The following is a 22,903-nucleotide window of genomic DNA, read 5'->3' as shown; positions in this document are numbered from 1 at the left end:
TATAACTGCCCAAACAGTGATTGAAATAAGCATGTTTCAGAGAATGTCATTTAGTAAACAAGAAAAATAAAATTTTCCCAGAGGAAAAATACCTATTATATGTTTGAATGTAAATATCTAATAGTGCCATTGCAACATTAATGTGCAAAATAACAAATTAGTGTTGACTCACCTGTGCACACATTAATGATCAAGAAATTAGCATAATATCTTTTTACGAAGATGGAGCCGAAAGCTAAGAAGGAAGCCTCTGCCCCTCCCAAAGCCAAAGCCAAAGCAAAGGCTTTGAAGGCAAAGAAAGCAGTGTTGAAAAGCGTCCACAGCCACACAAAAAAAGAAGATCCGCACGTCACCCACCTTCCGACGGCCAAAGACACTAAGGCTCCGGAGGCAGCCTAAATACCCTCGGAAGAGCGCGCCCAGGAGAAACAAGCGTGACCACTATGCCATCATCAAATTCCCCCTGACTACCGAGTCAGCCATGAAGAAGATGGAAGACAATAATACACTAGTGTTCACTGTGGATGTCAAGGCCAACAAGCACCAGATCAAACCGGCAGTGAAGAAGCTCTATGACATTGACGGGGCCGAGGTCAACACCCCGATCAGGCCTGATGGCGAGAAGAAGGCATATGTTTGACTGGCTCCTGACTATGATGCTTTGGATTTGCCAACAAAACTGTAATCACCTACACTGAGTCCAGCTGCCTAATTCTAAATATAAAAATTTTACACTGTAAAAAAAAAAAAAAAATTAGCATAATAAAACAATATGCTTCAATTGAAGTTAATTTATATTTTAAAAAATAAACATGAATTTGATCAATTCAGAAAGTAATTTTTACATCTTAAATGAATGTCTTGTTTTACTGAGGGATGACTATTGCTTTCCTTTCACTAGCCTCTCCATTAGTACTTTTAAAATATAATAAACAAAATTTTGACTAATACTTCTAGAAACATCTATTTCTAACATGAATTTATCAGTATTCTATTTTTTCTGTACAGCCATATTAAAATGTGAAATTGAGAATATGTTTCACTGAAACATTTTTTTGCTTATTTATCTCAATACATCCTTGTTCAAGTTCTGTTATACCTTCAAAATGCCTCTTAATTCAGCATATTACAAATGGCTACCATAAACAATACTAATAATCCTGCTGAATAATTATATCTGTCTATATTTCTCATCACTGTAAATTTGATGTAAGCCTGTGTAATATATACCTCACATTTAAAAATTGGTGATTCCATAATCAATATATTCCATTCTGCTAATTTTACTATATAACTCAGCAATTGCATTAACATTAAATATTTAACATAACTACTTCTATGAAATACTTCAGCCTGAAATAAAGAAACCTAATTTACAGTCCTGGATTCATCCTAGACTGGGTGTGTGTAAATCTGAGTTACTTTTAAAACTTTTTCTTAAATCCTGATTGGTTTCATAGCTGATACCAAGAGAGCAGAAGTTAAATTCCTTATATTTCTTCTTTCCCCATTCTCCTAAGATACAAGTCACTCTTTCTCTCCTGAGGTAGTCCTAGAAATGATATATAGACAAGATAATAATAGAGTTTCCTTCTATTCCCATAGATAGTTATATTCTGACCCCTGAGAAATAGGAGAGTTCTCACAGTAATTCTGAGGTTTTCTGAACTTCTTTTAAACTTTAAAGAGAACAACCAATAATAAACTCAGCAACTATGGTAACCAACTTAATTGACCTATTTTCATAATCAACTTGGTAACTGGTATTTTCAGTATATTTAATGGTATAATTATGACACAAGTCAATGTATTCAGTGAACATTTGCATTTTTCTTTCCAAGATGCTTAGTTATCTACAAAACAAAGGCCTAATTAGTATCTGAATTCACTTGGAAATTTTTTTACTTTTACCATTATTCTTAGTTATAGCGCCAAGCATGAAATTATCTACTCCTCAATATCAATTTATTAGGCAAAATTCACCCTAACTGGTATATTGAGAGTAATTTATAATTCTGCTGGATTAAATAATTGAAACTTTTTGAATATAGATAGTAGTTAATCCTCTTGCTATAAAAGAGCACAAAACATACTTTCCATTATAAATGTACAATGGAAAGAATGTGGCTTTGGAGCTAGATGGTAGCTTTGTGCGGTTTACTTGATTTTTGTGAGCATTAGTTTGTTCATCTTTAAACGGGGATAAAATACCTACCTCATAACACTAGATAAAAAATATACCCATAGTCTGACATAAAATTATGTTCAATAAATGTAAGTGGAGGAGGAGAGAAAGGAGATGATTATTTTAATGTAGCATTTGCTGTCAGAAGCCAAATGATCCCATTCCCTCCCTCAACTCTCCACCATTCATGCCTCTGTCACTGAATTTACCTCATTTTCTCAAGCTTAGCCCTTCTCTAGGTAATTACAGTGTTTCTCACAACTAGTAGAGGCTCCCTAGATTTACAGCCTCTTGACTTAGCCTAATAGTTAAAATTTGGTGATTCTCCCATGTGCAAATGTTTTTATTTAGAAATGCAGGTCATATTAGGAGAGTAAAGCTGGCTTCATGTCCTCCCTACATCTGATTTAGGCCCAGTACTTGGGGTGTAATGATTGAAAATGACTGACAACATGAAACAAGTCTGGTTCCCTAGGAAAGGCCATGATGACTATATATATAATTTTATTTTCTCCAGCTTCCCCTACACTGAGAAAAGTAGGAACTTTTCGTTTTCATTAAAGAGTAAATTCCCTCTACAAAAGCATTTTGGTTAATGCACTTTAGATGGGTATTACTTTTAGACGTTTAGACAACCCATATTTGCTTCAATCAACTCAAGTAGATACAAACTCGGCCTTCTTTTCCATGCTTGTGGACACCCTGAAGACCTGGGTTCCTGTAGAAGATACCATTACCTAAGTAAGATCCGTCAGGAAACAGCCTGAAATACAGATGTGGGTGCAGGGAGTTTATTGTGCAGGGCTGTTGGGACCAACACCTGTGAGAAGAATGCAGGAAGACAGACTGAGAAGAAGGAGAGGTTAAAACATGATGAACTTGCAATAAAGGCCTCAGCAGAATTCACAGGGAGGTTTGCAGCCACACTGGCTCTGTAGAGTTGTCCAGAATTGAGTTAGGGCCTGGCCTTTGCATGCCAGCCACATTGGATGTGGGTTGCTCCCTCGGGCAGGCTGCTCCCTCTTGTTGAGGACAATTGCTGAGCAGGCACTCACTGTGAGCTACTGGAGGCCAACACACCTGGCAGTTTGGAGAATGAGTGCTACATCCTTAAAATTTTACTACTACTGTTAATCAATCATCACTGACTTTTTGTGCTTTGAGATACAAAATTTAATAGAAGTTTTTTAAAAAGCTATGTATAGTGACATTTCAGACATTTATGAGGTGGAAATATAACAATCCCATGAAATAAATTTGTTCCTTTACCTATATCACACACTGTCAGTGTTTCATGGATTAACTTGCAAATATAACAATTAATGGTCAGAAGCCTGGCTATCCTTCAGCATTAAGTAGAGCAGACAGCTCTGACCATATAAAGGCAGTAAAAAGGTGGAGCATGGGCTGGCCAGTGTTGCCCAGAGGTTGAGCATGGACTCATGAGCCAGGAGGTGATGATTTGATTCCCAGTCAGGGCACATGCCTGGGTTGCTAGCTCAACCTCAAGTAGTGTGCATGCAAGAGGCAGCAATTAATGACTCTCTCTCATCATTGGTGTTTCTATCTCTCTCTCCCTCTCTCTTCCTCTCTCTGAAGTCAATATAAACATATTTTAGATAGATAGATAGATAGATAGATAGATAGATAGATAGATAGATAGATGATAGATAGATGGCTGAGCATGGCGAGTGAAAGACAGGAAATGTAAGGCCAGAAGTATCTGAAAAATTGCAGGCTCTCTACATTTCAGACCATAAAGACCATAGTGTAAATTGAGTGATATCTTGATTCTCATCTTGGTATTTGCATTTCTTGCTCACTGACAGCAGTTTCTACACCAACATTTCACAGCACACTCCTCCTACCCATTAGTCTATAGGATACTCAATAAGAGGAAGTTCTAGGTCAAATGTGACTGGGAAACTCACCATTCCAAAATCCCCACTGCCCTCCCCACCCCCCAAAGTTCGCAGTTTTTGTCAAAGTCAATCTGCCTACTTTCTTTTTTTACCACCCCATTTCCAAAATTTACATATTATACTTTTTTGTTTTCTCATACAACCTTTATAACATTTAAAGGAAATCATGTCCTACAGAATTCAAACTGGGGCATTCTTCTCCATGTAATGTTAAAATGTCTTATAGAAAAAAATAGTTAAATTAACAAAAAGGCTGCTTTGTCAACACAGAATCACAATACACATAGGCTGAAATTCCTCTTGGGAAGATCGGCAAAAAGCAATTGCAACTTAAACATCAACACAATCATTTCTCTGTCAGTGAGTCACTCGTATATACTCTAATTTATTGGCCTATTCAAAATAATCCATCAAACTAACATTATTCACTTTTTCATATGTACCAACCACTGAATTTCCAGAATGTCTATGTATATTTCACTGTAGTACAAGCCAGGAAATACAGAAACGCCTTTCCGAGTTAGAACAGGAAGCCAGCCATAATGAACTGGCAAACCCTTCTATACAACCGGGCATGGGCAGAGACAATGGGCCATGTGGTAGAAAAAAAGGGCTTTGCAATGACATGGAAAAGGATCCAGTTCCAGCTTTGTTTCCTAGCTGGAAGTAACCTTGCCCCCACTGCTTCACTCCTCTAACCTCAGGTTGCACACAAGTAATATGCAAATGGCACCACTCACTGGAAAGTTGTCTTGGAGACTAAATGAAATAACATCGATATAAGGAGAGAAACTCAACAGGACCCTGCATAACAAACAATACTGCTCCTTACCCAGCTTCTTTTTTTTATTCCTTAAAGGCGATTCAGGGGAAATAATGGGTAGACTTTCCAATATTTTTTTTTTTGCAAAATTTCCTTTTTCTTTTAATTTTCTAAGCTCGTGACTATCTATAGTATAGGCAAGAATCAGAAAAGACAGTAAGGAAGAATAGCTTGAATCTGAAACATGGTAGTGGGAAACTTAGAGACTAGAAAAAAAAAGCATGAAAATTTCCCTTATCCAAGGTTGTCCCTTACCATCTGTCTCTTGAAGGTTTTGTAAAAGGAAAATGTCCTTTAACCACTTTATAATTTTTGACATTTTTCCTAGCATAATTTGGACATCTTATCAGTAATGGATAGTTACTCACAGCAAACTATTTCTACCTGGCAATTGACAACTGATTCATTCATTGCACAATTTGAATGTCTGTGAGCTGACAGTGTTGGTGTTCATAATCTAAAATGCAAATTAAAAGTTAAAAAGTGACTACTCTTCACTTGTAACGTGGGCAAAAATCAAAAAGTTTTTTTAGCCGAAACCGGTTTGGCTCAGTGGATAGAGCGTCGGCCTTCGGACTGAAAGGTCCCAGGTTCAATTCCGGTCAAGGGCATGTACCTGGGTTGTGGGCACACCCCCAGTAGGAGATGTGCAGGAGGCAGCTGGTCGATGTTTCTCTCTCATCGATGTTTCTAACTCTCTATCTCTCTCTCCCTTCCTCTCTGTAAAAAATCAATAAAATATATTTTTAAAAAAATAAATAAAAATAAAAAATAAAAATAAAAAGTTTTTTTAACATGCTGTGTTTGCGAAAGTTGATGTGAGCCAAAATTTGTACAACACAGGGAAAGCAATTTGGTAACAGCTAACAAAACTTGAAATGTATCTTTTCAAGCCAGCAATGCCATTTCTAGCAATTTATCCTGTAGAAATGCCCTCTTGACTGCAAAACAAAGCATGTTCCAATGTGCAGCACGGTTGGTCAAAGCAAAAGCCTAAAAACAGCCTAAATTTCTTTTAATTGAGAATTATTTAAATAGTTTGGTACATCTATAAAATCAGATACTGTTTATAATTCACTGTATACCATTTACTATAATATTAATCTTTAGCATATATTGTAACATGAAAAAGGTTACAGAATATGTGTATATTCAAAATGTATAATGTATCTACACTCATCAGGCACAGATCATCTCTGGGAAGAGACATCTGAGACTGACAGCAGTTGTCTCCAGGGAGGGTCCACAGTGATGAAGATGGCCTTATCATCCATTCAGCCTGACTACACTTCAGACAGGTTACTTGCTTACCCCAGACTCCTGACATCCTTTTTCTTCCTGCACTTTAGAAAGCTTGTTCTTGTAAATTCTTTCTCTGTCCCTTCAAGATGTAAATCTTTTTAAAAAGCCCGTTGCCAGTTAAATAACCCAGAACTATCTTTCTAAAGGACCTGGGAGCCTTCTCTTTGAAATGTAACCATCAAGGAAGACTGTCCCTACCTCCCAGTCTCTGTGGGAAGGTAGGAGCCTAACACCTAGGGAGGTGGCTGCTCCAATTTATAAACTTAGCTCCTGTGGATGACGATAAGAGAAAGTTTAAGTATCCCTTGGGAAATGCCAATTACCAAACACCAGTGGCCTAAGATGAATTCCCCAGCCCAGATTTTAAAAACTCACCTACCTTTTTATTTTTTTTATGGAGTTGAACTCACACTGAGTTTGGCATCTTTCCCTGATGCAATAGCCTTACGTGAAATTTTTATTTGTGTGTTCAACTTTGTCTAATGCAATTTTTACTTTGACACAGGGATTCAGGATAACCTGATCAAGAAGGAGACTTACTTTTAACTCAATATCTTTTTATACACTTTTACATTTTTACCATGTGGATGATTTACCTATTCAAACATTTCAATTAAACAAATAATCTAACAAAATCCTTAGGGCAGTCTATAGCCTATGGAAATATAGGCTAAATTGTCCTGGAGAGCTTCATCCAACTAATTTTAGCTTTGCAGTACTTACATAAAATATTTTAAAAGGAAAGAAAAACTTCCAATTAAACAAAGTGAACTTGGTACAAACTGAAACTAAAATGGGAACATGTCCTTTATTCCTTCAAATAATGTTGTTAATACAAAAAAAAAATGTTTTAGCTCAGTTGCTTAAAAATTACAATGAGTTCCTAAATGAGATCTTACAATATAGTTTCCAGAGATGCTTGATGAACAATGATTCCATATATCTAGCCTATCTGGGTCACCCTTGGCTCAATCTATACTTTAACTATTGAAGCCTTCAAGTTACAAGCCAGTGTTTAATCAATCCAGTTGCTTTGTGATGATTTCCATTTGAAATAAAATAAGGGATAAGTACTCATATTTATAATATCAGAATAATTCATTTTCAGTCACATATTCTTCTTTTAAAGGAAAGTTCTGAAATCTACGGTTATAAAGAATGCCATAGTTTTAAACCTCAGGTCTTTTCTTAAGAGGTAAACCTGAAGTTGGTAGACATAAACTGCCATTTGGTGACGTTGGAAGACTATAGGAAGAGCTGGGGTGTGTTAGAGGAAGTAAGGGATGGAATTAGAGGTATTATTTTTCAAATTAAGTTTGAGGAGACATTTAAAAATGTTCACATAGACATGACAAATAGGCATTAGATGAGCCTGACTGATATTTAGGGAAAAGATCAAGATTAGAGATAAATATACTGGCATTACCAGCATATCACTGATGTGTAAAGCACTGTAAAATTAAGATCAAGAAGATGAAAAAAAGTAGCCAGAGAGGTAGGGGACAAACAAGGAGAATATGTTTCCTGGAACCGAAGCAAAGAAGTTAAAAGGGAGAGGATGTGATCCATATTTAAGAATTATCAAATTAAATTGAAGGTAAATTATCATTCAACACAATGTAAAAAGAGCAATTTCTGATATGTTCTAATGATTATATTTCAGTAAGTACTATTTTTACTCTATAAATACTAAGATTTTTTTATGCATACATTTAGACCTAATTATTTTCTTAGAGGCTAATACTATTTTGTAATAATATTTTTTAATTGCTGAGTTAGTCAATGAACTTTAACTTAATCATCTGATTTTACCAAAGGCTGAGAAAATTATATTTAATTTCAGTTATAACTAACCACATTATAACAATAATATCAAAATCTCTCTAATCTCTCTACATAAAATGAATATTTGACAACTTAATATGGTAATGAGTATTCATAACAAGACATCCCTATCCAGATTCTATTAAAAAGGACTCTATGAGAATTGGGGGCAGGAGGTGGAAGGATTAATTTCGACGATTTTTTTTTTATTAAATCTTTATTGTTCAGATTATTACATTTGTTCCTCTTTTTCCCACCATAACTCCCCTCCACCCAGTTCCAACCCCACCCTCTGCCCTCACTCCCCACCCACTGTCCTCATCCATAGGTGCACGATTGTTGTCTAATCTCTTCACTCACCCCCACACCCCTTTCTCGCCCCCCCCCCAGAATAGTCAGTCCATTCCCTTTCTATGTCCCTGATTCTGTTACAATCACCAGTTCATCAGATTATTTATTCACTTGATTTTTAGATTCACTTGTTGATAGATGTGTATTTGTTGTTCATAATTTGTATCTTTACCTTTTTCTTCTTCTTCCTCTTCTTAAAGGATACCTTTCAGCATTTCATATAATACTGGTTTGGTGGTGATGAACTCCTTTAGCTTTTTCTTATCTGTGAAGGTCTTTATCTGACCTTCAATTCTGAATGATAGCTTTGCTGGATAAAGTAGTCTTGGTTGTAGGTTCTTGGTATTCATCACTTTGAATATTTCTTGCCACTCCCTTCTGGCCTGCAAAGTTTCTGTTGAGAAATCAGCTGACATTCGTATGGGTACTCCATTGTAGGTAACTGATTTTCTTTCTCTTGCTGCATTTAGGATTCTCTCTTTGTCTTTTGCTCTTGGCATTTTAATTATGATGTGTCTTGGTGTGGTCCTCTTTGGATTCCTTTTGTTTGGGGTTCTCTGCGCTTCCTGGATTTGGAAGTCTATTCCTTTCACCAGGTACGGGAAGTTTTCTGTCATTATTTCTTCAAATAGGTTTTCAATATCTTGCTCTCTCTCATCTTCTGGCATCCCTATAATTCGGATGTTGGTACGCTTGAAGCTGTCCCAGAGGCTCCTTACACTATCTTCATATTTTTGGATTCTTTTTTCATTTTGCTTTTCCGGTTGGGTGTTTTTTGCTTCTTCGTATTTCAAATCTTTGACTTGATCCTTGCGAACCTCTGGTCTGCTTTTGGGAGTCTGTATAATATTCTTTATTTCAGTCAGTGTATGCTTAATTTCTTGTTGGTCCTTTATCACAACATCGAGGGTCTCATTAGATTTCTTGAGGATCTCACTACATTTATCGGTGGTCTTACCAGTCTTTTCGAGGATCTCACTACATTTATCGGCAGTCTTACCAGTCTTTTCGAGGATCTCACTACATTTATCAGCGGTCTCACCAGTCTTTTTGAGGGCCTTACTCAATTTATTGGCGGCTTCTAAACAGTTCTTTAAAGACCTTAAAGGTGTGGTTTTGAACTCTATATCCAACAGTTTGCTTTCCTCCAATTCTGTCGTTTGTGTCCTGTTTCTTTGTCTCGGCATTTTTTATGCTTCGCTGTGTCGATAGAGTGCCTTTCTGTGCTAAGTGTCCCAATTACCTGAGGTAGACACTCTTGGTGCACCCCCTTGTGGACTTTGTGCACAGTCTTGTTGTGGTTAAGCCTTGATTGTTGTAGTTATCACTGTGAGAAATTGACCTCCAGGCCAATTGGCTGTGAGAATCAGCTGTGTCTGCGGTGGGAGAACTTCTGTGCTGGAGACACCCCTCTGGGGCTAGACTTGCTTCGATGGGGCTTTGGTGCTCACTGAGTCTGCCCCCTGAGTGTGTCTTTTATGGTTCCATGGAGCTGCAAGCTGGATGGTCCCACTCTGACCTCTGGGCTTCCTGGCTCCTGGATCTCTAGGGAGGTGCTAATCTAGCCTTTGCCTGAGGCTATCCAGCAAAAGCCTCCCTGCAGGGCTTGGGCGGGGTGGGTCCCACGGGATCAACAGGGTGGGGTTAGCAATTATGGCTGCTCTCAGTCTTGCCCTCAGAGGCTCTGCTTCTCAGTGTCCCAGTAGTCGCTGCAAGCCGAATGGAGAGAAAGCTGCCCTAGGGTTCTGAGCGATGCCAGACAGTCCCGCTTCTCCCGCATGAGTGTGGGTCCTTAGAGACTCGCCCGGAACTGGAGCTCAGAGCCTGAGACTCCCTCCTGATTGAAAACGACAACCGCGCCCTCAGCCTCCAGCCCGTTCCTCATGCACTCCAAACCTTAGTATTTTACTTCAGCATTGCGCCTCCTCTGAGCCTCAGTATGCTTTTCTCTTTCCTCCTAGTTGTAGAACTTCCACTCAGCCAGCTTTCCTGTGGTTCTGGATGATGTCCCTTTCGTCTTTTAGTTGTATTTTTGAAGTGGTTGTTCGAGGCAGCAAACTCCCCTGTTTACCTATGCCGCCATCTTGGTTTCTCTCGACAATTTGTTATTTCAATGATGAGCAGCCCTTGAGCAACCCAAACTAATGACCAGTTAATATTACTCCCATAGTTGTATTCAGCAAGTGGGTATGACTGAAAACTAAACTTGCCACTTCTTTTTATCAAGTTCTTCCTGAATGATTTGTCTGAAACACAGTTCTCTGTATACAACTGACAAAAGGGACACTATTCTGAAAATTTGTCAATACAGTCTCAGTGATGGAGAACCTTTTGAGCTTGGCATGTCAGCATTTTGGAAAACCCTAACTTAACTCTGGTGCCATGTCACATATAGAAATTTTTTGATATTTGCAACCATAGTAAAACAAAGACTTATATTTTGATATTTATTTTTATATTTAAATGCCATTTAACAAAAAAAATCAACCAAAAAAATGAGTTCGCGTGTTACCTCTGACACGCGTATCATAGGTTCACCATCACTGGTCTAGATTGTAATCCTGCAAAAGATTCAGCAGGAGGCCGGATAGGGATACTGCACTAACGGCATGAATCATTGGAAGAGAGACCCTTCTCTCCAGGGGACAGTTTAGAATGGTGTATATTCCTCTGCTTAAATGTCTAACAGATTCTAGATGAGCTTTGAAGAGTTTTTCCACTTTATAATCATCTTCCAATAGGTTTTTACCTATATTCTCATATAAAAGATAGAGCATTATTTAAAAAAAAAAAAAAAAAGGGAGGGGGGGAGGAGGAAGGAAGGAATCTAAAGCTTCAGGGAATAGTGAATTATGAAAGCCAAGGAGCGTGTCTGGGGCAGGGCTGGCATCAGGAAGAGGGCCTCACATCCTTCTCTGTGTACAAGTCCCCAGACCGAAGGAGGTGAGCTAAAGGAGTGGGATTAGGAATATGACATGTGGGGCTGAAGACAGGAACAGATCACTAGACTTGGACAAATGAGCATCTCCATTGGCCTACAATGAATATCAAAATGAGAGAAAGTTCTATAAGATAGAATATTTTTATTCCTAGTTCAGACAACTGTTTTCTTCGCCCAAGAATAACTACACAATATAACAAAGGTGACAAACTAAATTATACCTCAAACAAACATATAGAAGACTTTGGAAGATGAGACCCACTAAGGAAGTTTTACAAGAAGATCATGTCTGTACCCCTTTTAAAGAAGATTTGGAGTTACCAGGGAGATGTTGTGTTTAAGACAAACACCACACAAGGATTCTCTGCCTTTTCCGTAAAATTGAAACCCTGAATCACATATTGTCAAGGCTATTTAAAAAAGAGGCCTCAATCATGGTTTTTGCTAAAAACCACGGAAAACTCCATCTGTTTTGCATTTGTTTTCATCTATGAGACCAAATTCTGGACTGTTGACTCTGATGTTAGTTAGAGGGTTTTGTGTGTGTTTGTTTGTTTGGCTTTTTATATCTTAGCTTTTTTGTACAATTTTTGCTCTACTGTCTTCATTCCTCATCCCATTGGTTGCTTTGGCTGAGAACCATCAACTCTCAGGCCTAAGAAAGCCCAACTTTAGTGGCTCTAGCCCTCAGCTCCTGCCAAGGGAATAAACAAATCAGCAAACAATGTGGTTACCTTATATCTTATCATTCACACTGGAGACTTTTGAGGAAAAAAAAGTAGCACTACCTAGACATGATGCCAGACAAGCTGTATAAACAGAAACTTGTTAGACAAACTGAGAACCGAATCTCTAAATGAATCTAAGACCGCACCAATGATTCCAGAAACAAAAACCAAGGTAGGGGGAAGGGATTGCAGAAAGTAACCTGCTGTCATTTTCAGGGACGCAAGACATGGCTTTGGATAGAGTTTAATGTATCTTAGGCATTAAAACTTCTGGTCTTGAAATACTTGCAAGAAGGAAGCACACACAATTGCTTCAAGGTTAGGGCTTGAGCTCAGAGAAATGTAATAAATTCCAAGAATGTAATCCAAGTCACTTGAGACACAGAGAACTTTGACACATGAATTCAACCATAGGCTATATGTTATAAAAATATACTTTTATAGCAGGATAACCATATCCCATGTAAACCCATTATATTTCATACAGTAAAACAAATGGAAATTTGTTTTAGAAGTTATGAGAGGCATTACTGAAAATGGAAAACTCTTGTGATATTTCAAAATTTCTCCTTCACTAGTTTTAAATTACTGATGGGCTGTGTCTACTGGCAAGACAGACAAATTATAATGTTTCCTGTAAGCCAGATGTTGAGGTAATATAGAAAAATAGATATGTCAGTGATAATTCCTGAAGCTGCACTGATGAGAGGAACTGGCTTCTCGTTACTGAAGCTCCCTGCCTCTGCTGCCAATTTTATCACATCAGTAGGCTGTTTTCAGTTTTCTTTTGAGATTCAGCTTAGTCTCAAAACTAGATTATAACACTCCTAAGTGAAAGGCATTCAAAATTTATCAAAATGATTTTGTTTTTAAATTTTGCCCCTAACGTGAAGCTTACATGTTGTGAAACTTAATTTTCATCAAGATAAGCCACACAGTACCGTTGCCTTATTCAAGATATGTGCGAGGTGGCACTTTCCCTTCTTCCTCATGCCCATGAATGCAATTCTGATGCCATGCCTAAATTCTCCTTCCACCTGACAGTCAGGCTCATTTTACTTCTTACATTAAGAATTCGTCTGTGGAATTGCCATTTATGTCCTTGACTTTCTTTCTCCGTGTAATAACTAGAGCGAGAATTCAGTGTCATTTAAGCAAACTTAAATATCTTGAGATGAAAGAGTCCACATTAAAAAGATGCTAAGTGTTCAACACGGAGCCCCTGAAGCCCTGTGTTTCTGCCCCTCTGACATTCTCCCAGGGGCTCACCTTTGCACACTTAGAATAATCTCTAACCATTCTCTCTCCTTTATTTTTTTATATCTAATGAGTCTTCAAGTCTCTTTGAAATGTGTTTTCTTTATGCCATTTCTTCTCTTCTAATAATAATTCCCTGCTTGTTCTAAAGCACATTTCAGAAAGGCCTTGAGAATATAGATATCCCGTTCTCATTCTTGATAAGGAATGAAACATCCTAAGACAGACACTTACCCAAATATAGACTCCATTTGGGTTGCTGACTTATGAAAATGCTCTATTATTATAAACAATAGAAGGAGTATTTCTTTGACTCAGCTCTGATTTGAGAAAAAGGAAAGAGGAAAAAGAAAAGAGGGCAAAGGAGAGGGGAAGAGAAGAGGGAGTTAAGAAAAGAATAGCATTGGACATGCCAGTTTTGTCCTCATTTTCAGAGGTCACAGGAGGTAGACTCCAGTCCAGAGTACTCCTTGCTTATGTACAATCTAAGACAGATAGCCAGGAGAACAGAGTGGCACTAGGAAATAATTCACTGGGTCACTATAATGGGGTCTGAAATACTTTTTGATATTTCTCTCTATGCTTTCCAAGTGATTATATTTTGTTACTTAGACTACATTGCTTATAAAGGGCATTTAATAACTATTCTAACGAGGCATTATTTATGCAAGGCTGTAGAAATCTTTCATACATGTATGTTATTTCTCCCGAATACTGTTAACTGTCTCATCTTAAATTCATCAGTCAAAAAATACTTGTTAATCACCTACTTTGGATGGTGCAACTATGTTTGACACTATGTAAGCAGTGATGAAATAAGCATTTAAATGGGTAAATAATTATGTGAGTACAAACTAAGAAGAAGCTGAATATCAAGTTAGTAAGGAAGATTGAACAGAACTACTTTGAAAATGTACCATTTAAAGTTAGAATGAAGTGCTATATCAATGCGAGGATTTGCAGGGAGAACATTTCCAGCAAAGAAAACAATGTTGTGCTGCTCCTAAGATAGGAAATGGCATGTATGATGAGCTGAAATGACGCCATTTAAGCGTGTGCGCCATGAGCAAGGTGGAGAAGGGAGATTATGTTGGAGAGGTTGGCAGGGAGCTTTTATTCAGGGTCTTACGTCACAGGATGTAATATGGATGCTCTCAATACAATGGGAAGCCATGGATGACTTTTCAGCAGGAGGTGATAAGATCTGATTTAGTTTTTCAAAGAGCATTTAGATGCTATTTGAAATACATATTGGAGAGAGTTAGAGAAAAGTGGGAAACCATTTGGGAAGCTATATGAATGAATGTTCCTCATGAGAGGAGATAGTTACATAGTCTTGAAGATAAATTACTAGTACTGAACAGAATCAAGGAATGACCCAGAAATGCCAAGAGGAAATATCTTTACTTTTAAAGACAAGTAGATTAAGTTAATTACATTCTGCAATAGAACTGACAGTTTAAAAAAAGCACAACAGACAATTAATGGTCGTGGGGTAGTGGGGTAGTGGTATCCAATATTGTATGCTTGTGATTTTTTTCTCTCATGCGATGATTTAATCAAATAATCTTTCAAGCCAGATAACCTTCTCTGAAGTATTGAAGGTATTCAGATGGTTCTTTTGATAATGCATCTTAATCTTTAGACGAAATGTATTCTCTCTATATATGTAGAGGGTGTTATTACTTTTAATTCCCAAGTTTCAGTAAATGATAAAGAGAGTCCATCATCTCTCACAATGTCAATGTCAAGTCTGACGTGAGAATGGATTAATAACAAGCTGAAGAGAAGATATGTCAGAAGAAGCCATTTCTACCTTAAAAATTACTTTTTGGATTTATCATAATCTGACAACTAATGTGCAGCTTTGACAGGAGTTTTTAATGCTAACGGTGGATAGCTGAATGATAATAGTAAGTTAACTGAATCTGCATTGTTTTAGTACCTTTTGAAGAAATACACTATATTCTTCAAAACAAACTTTAATCAAAATAAAAGTTTCTAATGTATTTCTTGATAATACATTTCTTTTTCTAAAGATCTCATTTTTTTAGAAAATGCAAAAACCTCAGGTGTATATTAAAATGGCATTTGAGCAATTGCTGATATGTGGAGTGCCCAGAGTGATTTCTGTTTTCCAGACTGGACACAGACAATATTCTACAGCTAAAACAAATATTAATTATAGGTGGATTAATTTTCTAAATGTGAATGTCGAACCTATAAAGCTTTTAGAATATAATATAATGTTCTTATTACTCCAGGGAGGGAATAATTTTTCAAACAAGACTGAAAGAGCATTAAGCATAAAGGAAAACAGATAAATTCTACTTCAATTAACACATAACTCCTATTTATCAAAGGGCACCAAAAAGGAGCTTAAAGACAGAATAAGAAAAGGCATTTGCAAATCATAATTACAAAAAAACTCACACAAATAATAATATATAAAGAACTCTGTGGCTCTATAGCTCAATACAAAAAGACAAAAACCCAATATAAAAATGGGCAAATTATTTAAATGGCATTTCATTTTACAATTTCTAATCTCAGTATTTCTCCTCCTCTTCTTCCTTGTGTCATCCTCCTCCCTTCCTCTTTCCTCTCGCTCTCTTTTCCTCCCTTCTTTTCTTTTCCCTTTTCCTCCTTAGCCTTCTTCTTTCCCTTCTCCAGCTCCTCTCCTCCTCTCATCTTCCTCCTCCCTTTTCCTTTCCCTGTCTCCTCCTCTCTTGACTCCTTCACTTCCCCCTTTTCTTTCCCTCTTTTTCCTGCTTCCTCTTCTTCCCCACTAGGTCGCTCTCCTCTTCCTTTTGTTCTTCTAGACCTTCTACCTCTTCTGTAACCAATCCTCTCTTTGAAATACTGTGAGAGGTTTTGTTTTCTTTAAAAAAAAATATTTTTATTGGCTTCAGAGAGGAAGAGAGAGGGAGAAACATCAATGATGAGAATCATCAATTGGCTGCCTCCTGCATGCCCCTTTCTGGGGATTGAGCCTGCAACCGGGGCATGTGCCCGACTGTGAAATAGAACTGCGATCTCCTGATTCACAGGTTGATGTTCAACCACCTAGCCATTCCAGCCAAGCAGAGGTTTTGTTTTCTAAATTTTTCTCACAAGTTGAATTGACTTGACATGAATTCTAATCATGTTGGGAACCAATATGAAATCACATAAATTTTTGTTAAAATAATAAATGAAGATGACATTCCTTTGTTCCCTTGACTCATGTGTTTATTCAACAGACACTGAATAATTGTGACAGGGCTGGTTCCCTGATATGTTTTATATAATAAATTCATAAGCAAAGAAAACTTGAACTGAAGAAAAGTGAGCAACTAAAAACCAAGCAAATAATGACAGATAATTTAAGCCTTAGTTTCTTTATCAATAATATAAGAATAACCACAAGAACTGACAGGGCCTTTATAAGGATTGAGTTTATTATAATAGATCATTCCAGAAGATTCTCACATCCCTCCCTCATGCTTTTCCACATACTCTTTCATCTTGCTCAGATGCCATTCATTTCTTCCACTCTAGTTCCTACGTGTCAAGCTTCTGTTTATTTTTGAAGGCCCAGCTTAGGAATCATCTACTCAAGTAAGATTTCACCAGTTTCTCTGGGCAGGTTAAGGTGTTCTCTGGATTTCTCTAACACTCTTTTCTTACCTTCTTCTCTTATAAATCGTAACTGTTAACATTTTCTATATCTACCCATGTAACTTCTCTGGAACCATGTTTTATATATCTATTTCTTACCATGCCTTTCATATTACCTGGTATATGAGCAATAAATGTTACCTGAACATATGAATAGAGTTCTAGCTCTGTAAAAACCACCTACATTCTTGATAAAACTATCAAGTAAAGCTAGAAAAATATTAGAGCTATTAAAAATTCAGGGAGTTCAGGGTCTGGGAAAATTGAGTAGTAGTATTAAAAGGACAGGTAAGGGTTAATGGGAAATGAGGGCACATTTGTAATACCTTAACCAATAAAGAAATGTAAAAAAAAAGAATAGTTACATGAGCAAATATGAAAAACATTTAAACTATAAAAATAAGAAAAAATAAAATCAATGATGTGGTAGGAAAAAAATAATAAAAGGACAGGTAAGATAATGGTGAAAATGTAAAAATTCCATAGATTATCATCAGAATGAGTTTAGCTTTTTCCCAAAGATTTACCAAGAGCTATCTACGGTATCTTTTTTGGAATAAGAAATTGTTTCAAGGGGACTTTCGCAGCATAGGTACCTGGAAGAGATTCTTCATTAATATTAGCATGTAGTAACACATTTCTCATCTGTGTAAACTGGGGAATGAGACTCAAAAGATTGGAAAGCAAGATAAAAATATCGAGAAAGTGCTAATAGCAGTTAACACAAACACTGATTTTTCGTTTACTGCTATTCCCTATTCAAAAATAATTTATTCAATTTTAAGAAAAAAAAACTAAGTGGACATATTTTGCTTAGGAAGACTATTTCAAACCTCTGTATTCTTTTCACTTTCTAAATAGCAGATAGAAATTGGGTACCTTAAAAAAATTATCTTCTAGGTCATCACCATATCATTCAGTTTGGTTTGAAATTTTTCTTCACCTATGGATCTGACATCATTCTGGAATTTTTCTCTGTACCGAATTTTCCAAATCAATTATGTTACGTTGAAGCAACATTTTGTTCAATTCAAATACTCATAGGGAATGGCAAAAGTAGGAATTCTGAGTAATTAAGCATATACTTGCATTGCTAAGAAAACTTAAAAATTAAGGATTATGTGGAGAAGGTGAGCCTTAATTTTTTTATTTTGTTTTAGAAAGACCATGAGAATTTAAAAAGGGAGCCCTCTAGAAGTCAGGCCTGTGTGAGTGCAGTATTGGGCTTGAGCTCTACAGTCTAAAACATATGTATTAATATCTTACATCAATCCCCTGATCAATATGTACCTTAACTTCCTAAAGCTTTAATTTCCACATATGCAAACTGCAATGGTAATTCTTACCTAGTAAGGTTAGTAAAGGGATCTAACGTATGCAAAATATTACATAGGGCTTGACACATAATGTCAGGGAATGAGACAATTGCTATTATTACTGACTAGAGGCCCGGTGCATAAAATTCGTGCATGGGATGGGGGTGAGGTCCCTCAGCCCAGCCTGCACCCTCTCCAATCCAGGACCCCTAAACCGGCAGTCGGACATCCCTCTCACAATCCAAGACCACTGGCTCCTAACCGCTCACCTGCCTGCCTGTCTGATCACCTCTGCCTGCCTGCCTGATGCCCCTAACCACTCCCCTGCCAGCCTGATCACCCCTAACTGCTCTCCCCAGCCAGCCTGATTGCCCCTAAATGCCTCTGCCTGCCAGCCTGATAGCCTCTAACTGCTCTCCCCTGCTAGCCTGATTGCCCCTAACCACCTCTGCCTCGGCCCTGCCACCATGGCTTTGTCCAGAAGAACGTCTGGGAGACGTCCAGTCTATCCAGTCTAATTAGCATATTACCCTATTATTAGTATAGATTACAGAGAATTTCATTACAGGTGCCATACTGGGTTCTGATTGGTAAAATGACTGATTCTCAACTACAGTATCCTGTTCCCAAACTCTGGAATCTAGATTTTGTCTGTTAGAAAGTGTTCAGCTGCAAAAAAGAAAACTTCTGCTTAACTCAGATTAAATAAGATAAACTGTATTTTGCTGCACCATAATTACGTTCAGAGATAGGAATGATTAATTAAAATACTCAGCTTTGTCATCAAGAGCTCAGGTTCTTTCCATCTCTTTAAAATAATGAGATAAGTTCCATCCTATGGCTGGTTGTCTTTGTGGTCTTAAAATAGATGTCAGTTCCAACAGGGCAAAGTTGTCCTTGCTCAAGTCAGGTAGGGAGAGAGTGATAGAGAGTGATCGCTAACTGATTCCAGGAATCCTAAGCAATCCTCTCCTTTTATGTCACTCTTGGTCCTTCTTTCTTTTCTTTCCTCCTTTTCTTTCATCCTTCCTTCTTCCCTCCCTCCCTCCCTTCCTCCCTCCCTCCTCCCTCTCTTCCTTTCTTCCTTTTTTCCTTCCTTCTGTCCTTCTTCCCCTTCTTTCTTTTTCTCTCTCATTCTTTCTTGAACAATTATTTATCAAGTATCTATCATAGGTCTGTCACCATTCTAAGTCATAGGAAAACATCAGTGCACAAAACAATAAAAAAATCTAGCCCTCATGTACTTTACATTCTAGTGAAGCCAAGTTGTGCCCAAAACTAAACAAACCAGATGAATGAGATGACAATGGTTCAAGACTAACCAGATGGAGTGGAATGGAAGTTGAGGAGTCTACCACATTGGCTCATATGCCTCAAAACATATTCTTGAGGTCTTTTGTAGATATCAAAATCTTAAGCATCTCAGAGTCTATGGTAGAAAATAATCATGCCCTATTTCCAAATATCTACCTTATTTTTTGCTTTTTTTTGCCAAAAATTTAGTTTTTCAGTGGTGCACAATACATAGTCATTATAAGACATATCTGTTTATTTTATGTTACAATATGTTGTTAGTAAAATTCAAATTCATTTCTTTCTTTGGTTGCCATTTTAAAATCCCAGACCTTGCATTTATCTTAGTTTATTATGTAAAAACCATTAAATGTTTTAATCATAGACTAGAGGATATACTGTAATGGTAATCTTTAAATGCCCATTTCATTAACATTTTATGTTGCACACAAGACCTATAAGTCACTGCTGCAGCAGCAAAGCATTTTACAGCTTTATCTAGTAACAATGTCTGGTGGTGATTTTCAATTAAATTGAGTCACTCATAATACATCAGAGTAACTGGATCTGAGTCAAGCACTGCTGATTCTACTCACACTGTGGCTTTACAATTGTGACAGAGCAGGGTTCCACCTCAACTCCCACCGAATCGTCACTCCCACCAGAGTAACGCAATTTCAAATAACCCAGAACTAAACTGTAAATTATTTTAAGAATAGAGTATTCCATTATGAATGCCTAGAACACTTAAATAATGGTCTGTGCTAAGTACTCATGGAAAAAGATTGAATTCCAATAAGGATTTCTTCATGCTGTGGTCTGTCACACTCATCATTTGGGGATCTTCTGGTCAAAGCTAAGGGAGCAGGGAGGGATCAAAAGGTTTCACCTAACCTAAGGAAAAAAATCAATGGTTTTACTTTGAAACTTTAGTGAGCTATGAGCTTGTGCAATGTGTAACTCCTTGGCCATCTGCTTTCTGTCACTGTCATATCATGTTAAAAGTGATGGTGGATGAGGATGGAAGGTAGCATGGTTTATATCATCTCTGTAAAATACCTGTGATGTAAAGGACCCTTACTATATGTCATTAACTCATTTAACTCTTACAGAAACCCTAGCTCCTTGATACTATGAACTCCATCTTACAAATAAGACCTCTCAGCTCACAGAAAGTAACAAATTTATCTAAAGTGCTACACTATTTCCCAGTCTAGCATGCAGTGAAACACCAGAACCAAGGCCCATATGCTGCATTTTTAAAGGAATCTGTATGTTAATTTAAAGGACAAACAGTATAACTTAGCAAGAAAGAGAAAGTCTCTTTTGGGAAAGAAAACAATCACAATAATCATTCTACTTTTGTGAAACTGGACGCTAAAAATATAAAATCAGCAATGGATCCCTACAAAGCTGATGACTCTAGAGAAGAGGAAGAGGAAAATGATGAGGCCAACAGTCTGGAGGGGGATGAGGCGATGCCTCCCCCAAAACAGTACCCCAGATGGACAGGCTTAGTGCCCAAAGGGGCTCCCATGGATGCCCAAGATCACAGAGAGAGGCTCGAGATGTTCCCCAAGCCTAAGTGCAGCAAACTCATAGGTTACACTCTAGGCAGGGACACCAGCACAGTGGTGGGGGCTGCCCAGGCCAGTCTATGGAAGCATTAACACTCTGAAACAGCGCAAGCACACAATGATTGTTTGCAGGGGCCCAGGCACAGATGAAGGAGGTGTACCACACTCTCCTCTAGGAGGGGTGGGGTGGGGACGGGAGCGGAAGTTGAGCAAGTCCCCGCCTGCCTCAGTACATGATGGTGCTGCTGAAGATCCTGCTGGTCACAGCTCCCAAAGCCAAAACAGACTCAATAAACCTCCAAGCAGACGTCCTGCCTGAGGAGATGCCCACCACAGTGTTGCAGAGCACGCGAAGCTGGGGTGGAGGTGGACCTCCACAAAGAGGTCATTGTTAAGGCCATTTCTGCTGTCCTACAGTTGCTGCTCAAGCACATTATGTTGAACCATGTCGACCAGATTGAATATATAGCCCAGTACTAGGCAATTGCCAGCTGCATCTCTTTGATCCTAAAGTTCTTCAGTCAAATATCATGTCCTACATCACTGCCAAGAACAGCTTTTCTGCCCTGGATTACCCTCACTGCGAGGTATGCAAGCTGCCAGAGCTGACTGTTGCGAATCTGGAAGCTGGTGACAATGACCTGAAGGAACCTCTTTTCTTGTATTCATCGGCTTTGGGTCTTGAACAAACTGACTAAATGGAAGCATTCAAGGACGGTGATGCAGGTGGTGTCTGCCCCATCCTGAAGCAGGCCTTGGAGGTGAAGGAGGCCATGACGCGGCTCTATGTGCTGACGCTGCTCAGGGTGCAGAGCAAGTACCTTGGGCAGCAGTAGCCAACGAGCAACATGAAGATGATACCTGCCATCTACCAGATAGGTGTGCCATTGGCTGAATGACCACGGGGTCTACCACAACAATCCCGAAGCCCAGCCTTAGGACTTCCAGCCAGAAGAGTGTGCCCTCTGTGTCAACATCTAATGCTACAACCGGGCCCACAGCAACCCTGACTTCCTGCCTCTGGTCAACAGCCAGCAGAGTGTCCTGGGCCAGTGGGTAGACCTCCCTGAGGGAGTCCAGATGAACTACAACCTCTGGTTAGAAAGGGAGGTCTTTTCCAAGCCCATTTCCTGGAAAGAGCTGCTGCAGTGATGCTCCTGAGCAAGACACTGAGGAAGAAAGTTCACAACAAGGTGCCTCAGGGCCTACCCTGGTTCATTGCTGCAGTGGTCCCCGCCCCCTCCAGGTGGCAGCACAGTCCCACTGTGCCCTCCCAGCCCAGCAAGGGACTGATAGCAAGGATTTAGCCTCTGGTTGATCCCAGCCTCCCTCCTGGGAGCAGTCATCTCTAAGCTTGGGGTCCTCCCTTCCTTCACCCGTCCCCTCTCTCCTCTCTTGGACCCTGATGCAGCTCATTTCTCTTTCAACCCAAGGCTCAGAAAAGCTGGGATGGGACGGGAACTCATTGCATCTTAAATTCAGGGGTCACACAGACTGTTCTTGAGGCGGGAAAATCCTTGGCTGGTCAGCTTGCCAAGGAAGAGGGTTTAGGATTAGGGCCAGGGCCGGAAAGTGAGAATCCTGGTTTTGCTTTGGGAGGTTTCTTATGCTGCCCCAGCCTCATGCTAAATTTCATCCAGAAGCAATTGCAGAGGCTCAGGCAACTGCCTCAGCAGATGGGTTTGGACAGAGCTGCGGTAGGAAGAGAAGCTAGAGGCACCATT

The 22,903-nt window shown here is 38.6% G+C and overlaps 2 pseudogenes; both read left to right on the top strand.

Annotated features, from left to right (window-relative positions):
* The first annotated feature begins 222 nt into the window (after positions 1–222).
* On the top strand, positions 223–640 carry LOC139013144 (large ribosomal subunit protein uL23 pseudogene; annotated as a pseudogene).
* A 20,359-nt stretch (positions 641–20,999) lies between these two features.
* LOC139012865 (striatin-interacting protein 1 pseudogene) lies at positions 21,000–22,331 on the top strand (annotated as a pseudogene).
* Positions 22,332–22,903: the final 572 nt, after the last annotated feature.

Source organism: Myotis yumanensis, unplaced genomic scaffold (genome assembly GCF_028538775.1).
Source record: "Myotis yumanensis isolate MYYU_CA2020_CCGP unplaced genomic scaffold, mMyoYum1.0.hap1 SCAF_6, whole genome shotgun sequence".
Lineage (NCBI taxonomy): Eukaryota > Metazoa > Chordata > Mammalia > Chiroptera > Vespertilionidae > Myotis > Myotis yumanensis.
Note: the sequence above shows the minus strand (reverse complement) of the source record. Positions and strands in the feature narration are given on the sequence as shown.